Source organism: Papaver somniferum, unplaced genomic scaffold, assembly GCF_003573695.1.
Source record: "Papaver somniferum cultivar HN1 unplaced genomic scaffold, ASM357369v1 unplaced-scaffold_148, whole genome shotgun sequence".
NCBI lineage: Eukaryota > Viridiplantae > Streptophyta > Magnoliopsida > Ranunculales > Papaveraceae > Papaver > Papaver somniferum.
This window is the reverse complement of record NW_020624154.1, coordinates 1,109,333-1,114,203: the sequence shown is the minus strand read 5'-3', so window position 1 is coordinate 1,114,203 and position 4,871 is coordinate 1,109,333.

Below are 4,871 nucleotides of genomic sequence, written 5' to 3'. Positions count from 1 at the left end.
TTTGTTCCGTCTTTTGATAGATCAAGGTGAACAGGAACCAATTGATACAACGGTCTTATATTTTCGAAGAACAACCTAGTAATATCAATTACCTCACAATAATCTTAATCGTATGGTAGCGAAACAAGATATTATGGAATCACAAACGATGAGACGAAGATGTTTGTGACTACTTTTTATCTTGCCTATCATAGATTAAATCTCAAGCAAATATTAGAGAAGATAGTACTCAATACGATAGAAAACAGCAAGATCAGAACACGCAACTACAATGAAAATATTTGGGTCTGGCTTCACAATCCCAATAAAGTCTTCAAGTCGTTAACCTACTGGGTTTTGGAAAAACTTAAGGTTAAAGGAGAACGACTCTAGTCGCAACTACTATCAGACATGAGGTGTGGGGATTAGGTTTCCCAGTTGCTAGAGTTTTCCCTTATATAGTCTTCAAATCAGGGTTTGCAATCAATGCTACCTTGGTAACAAAGCATTCAATATTCACCGTTAGATGAAAACCTGATTAGACTCAAGCTAATATCTTTCAACCGTTAGATCGAACTTAGATTGTTACACACAAATGAAAAGTGACTTCATTTAGATATGAATAACTGTACCTAAATGTGTGCACCTTGTTGGCTCAACAATAGTTAACCGAAGTTAGCCATATCAACACTTTCTTATCAACCTTATTCATCTCAACCAAAACTAGTTCAAATAACTCAAATGAAACTAGTTCTCGAGTTGTTCAATTGTTTATATTCTCATAGAAGTATACAAGACATAATTGAAGCAAAATCGATTTTGATTCAGTCGAATCAATTCATGAACATTATAGCCACGGTTTGCAAAAGATTGCATTCCTTAATATATAAATGTATTAGTTCATGAACAAACCAATTTTAGAAGATAACCTACTCAAGTATGCAAACGGGTATGCATACCTAAGTGGTCAGACTAAGTTTGGGTTCGCAAGTATACGAACGGGTACGCATACCTCCAAACTCAGTTGAATTTCCCGGAACTGAACTTACGCCAGTACGCATACGGGTATGCATACTAAGTTCCCGGACTTTCATTAAACCAGTACGCATACGGGTATGCATACTATGGTTCCCGGACTTGGAATAACATGCAACAGTTTAGCATACAAGTACGCATATTGTGCTATATTCAATCATGGTTGATTGTTCTAAACTCTCATTTCAATTATTGAAACATTCTTAGAAGACTACAATAGTTGTCTCACACAAACTATTAGCTTCAAAGCAATTTTCAAGTGATCGAGTGATCAATACGAAACATTCCGAGTCTACATCAAATGATTGTCTCACACAAATCATGTACGATTTTCACATGATCATCTTTTGACTTTCGTCAAGAATATAAGATGAACTCGGTTAAAGCGAAAGATTACCAACACATATTTCGAGAAATATGTAAACGAGTTAAACTCAGCTCGAAATATCAAATGTGTATAATCGAAGTCTATATAGCTATACGAATTTTGTCTCAAATAGGAGATAAAGTAGATAGACTTTTGGGTGATAGATGAGTTCAAGTCCTTGCATACCTTTTATTGATGAAGTTCCACAAGCTCCCCTTAGTAGTTCTTCGTCTTAAATCGATGAACGTCATAAAGTCTAATACTCAACTACACTTACTATCCTAATCTGAGACTTAGCTATAAGTAGACTAGAAATCAAGACTTATAGTTTTGGAAACTAAACTTGACAAACAAGCTTGAGATAGCAACGCTTGCGAGTTCGACCGAGCAATGCTTTAATAATCTCCTCCTTTGTCAATTTTAGTGACAAAACTATCAATATATATGGATTACAAAATAAATAAACTTTTTAGCTTCTCATCCAAATGCTTGATTTCCTTGGTTCTTCAACATTACTCGAAATCTTCGTCACTTGCAAGTACTCCAGTGATTCTGAACGTGTTCAACTTAATCATAGTTTTTGAAGATCCGTAGCTATAACAATATATAAAAACAAGATGTTTTCGTATTGTTATGCAGTGTCATAGTATTATTACACAACATCAAATTCCAATTGTATCATAACTTTGACAACAATACTATCGTGATATGTATCACTCCCCCTTAGTCAATACTTCATCTCGTATGAAAACCACTCCCCCTTACATTATGATCCGTAAACTATATGTATTTTTAGTGTGAACTACACAATAATTCTCCCCCTTTTTGTCAATACAAATTTTCAAATGTACGAAAACTAGTGGGATCATAATGAAATTTCCATAGAGATTCTTCATGACTAAAAGAAAACATATCAACTTTGTTTAGATGCAATCATATAGTTGAAACTAAATGCATTCATCAAGGAGTTAATAGAGATACAAGAAAACTCCTATAATATTCCACAGGCGTACTCCCCAAAAATATTTGGCAATTAAGCACAAGTTCAAATAAGAACTCTCCCCCATAAAATTTTATTCCCGAAAGAACAACAATAGCGACCTTACTTTTGCAAGAAAAGAAGGATTTCTTTGGACATTAACAAATTACATGAAACATGAATTTGTATCCATAAAACTCAATTGAATTAACCACAGGAGAACCCATGATTGATTAAATCGTAAATGCTCAACATAAGAGAACTTACGGAGCCGCACAATACTTTCACATAGAAGTGGATCAGGGAAAGATCAATACTGCGGAATATTCAAATATTCATTATATTTTTTATCAATATTCGCATAATGATATCATAGACTTAATCTTTGTAATCAAAAGTTCATCCTATCTTCCATAAATATTTGCATACTGACACAATAGTCTTAACTTTTGACAAATATGAGACAATCATAGATCACGGACGCAAACACACATATCCCATAATAATTTTTGCAATATATGAAACCAATAAAGATTAATACTACAAAATCATCTTCCAAAAAAACTTTAGAATTTAGATAAGTAAATCTAAAAACATTGCAAGATGAAAATTGTTGGCAATAGCTATGTGTACTCACAAAAACTGTTATTCCAAACCTTAGTTATCCTTCTTAAAACACAAGAATAAATTCTCATAAGAAGTTTCCTAGAAAAAAATAAAAATCAACAAGCAAAAAAAAAAACACTTAACCCAGCAAAACCGATCATGAACTGAAATCAAAGAGCTTTTCCGGAACCCTCACGAGTCTTGAGACCTTTGAGCTTGTGATTGACAGCATCCACTGCTTCTTCAGAGAAGATATCCTCATTGAGAAGATATTTAACATGTGTTTTCATGAGAACAAGGTCAGAGTTAACCTTTTTCAACTCAGTTCTTAACACATCGAGACCCTTCATTGTATCAACGAGCTGCAGCTTTGCTTCCTCAAAGTATTTAAGAAAATCATGAACCACTTCGGCCGAAACCATTTCCTCATTATCAACATCTTGATGAGAATAGGCATAGTAGCATGAGGCATCATGATTTTGACCATCAACATCTACTAGGGTTCTTTTCTTCCTCCCTTTGGACTCGATACCAATACCTTTATCAAGAAAACCTCTTGCAAAATCACAGGAGCGAGAAGGTGAAGACATTCTTGACAAGAAGACGGTAATCTAGAGTACGCGTACGTGACTCGATAGGTTGGGTATTTAAATGGTTTCTTAGGGACGGTAAAATTTAGGGTTTCTAAAAATAGTTCGTGACAATTAAGTCAAGGGTACTTGTACGAACACAAGCCGAACCCAAAAGAAAAACAAAACTAAGCCAGTAACGTATCCTTTTACAAGGTAAGACAAAACAGTATAATTTTACTACGTGGAGATTTTCCTTCACAATCTTTGGCTCAATAAATTTTATATTTCCACAGAGATAAAAATTTAGAGCACAAGAGTAGCAGGCAACTTAGTTGCAACAAAAACCTTTTCAAAAACAAAAAGAAGACAATCGAAGAGATTCTCGAGACACAGACAATACTTAGGCAAAGTTGTCTGTGGACAATAGTTTATCTATGGACGATAAGAAAATAGCTCAAATAATCAGAAAGCATATTGCCAAAAGTATACCTGATTATTAGTAAATCTTACTCATCAGGATTTTTATGAGTAAGCATTCAAACCTTGTGATTAATTAGCACAAGTATGAGCCCTAAGCTCATTATATGAATGGTGTTCACGATTGAGTCTTTTCTTTCTTCCAATTCTAGGAGAGAATCCTTTTGTATATGAAAAATTATCGTAAAACTTGTTGTCATCAAAATATGAGACTAAATTAGAGTCCTTACCAGAAAAAGTTTGTATGGAGGATTTTGACAGCCTGTTGATAAGATCCTTGTATCCTTTAATTATCAGATTAAGGTTGTCCTTCATATCTCCACCGTTTCTTCCATCTACAGGAGCCTTTTTCACATCTTGAACATCATTTTTCACATTAGGTTGAGATGAACTTTTCTGAAATCTCCTTGAACGATTTGTATTGATGCTAGAATTGGTTCGAACGTTCGATGAGCAAATTGAACTGACTTTCCTGGAAGAATTCACAGGTTGAGTACTAACACCAATAGGTTTAGACATCTGAATGTCAGTTACACCTTTGAGTATTAAATCTAAGGTGTGTTGAAGTCGACAAAAGTAATCATTTGGCTTCAGTTTGCTTTTCTGTTGAAATTGTCCTTTTGAATCACAAAAAAGACATACTTTCTGATCACCGGAGTGATTAGAGTGTGTAGCATTAGAAAAATCGTTAGAAGATTTCTTCCTTCCATAAGACGTGGTAAATCTATGATTATTGGAAGAACCAAACACCTTTTTTCAACAGGAAGGGTTTGCAGTTTAGCTTATGAAGCTGTATTCACAGCAGAGTCAGAAGTATTTTGGTATGACAGACTCCCCAGAACGACTTTTATCCTGA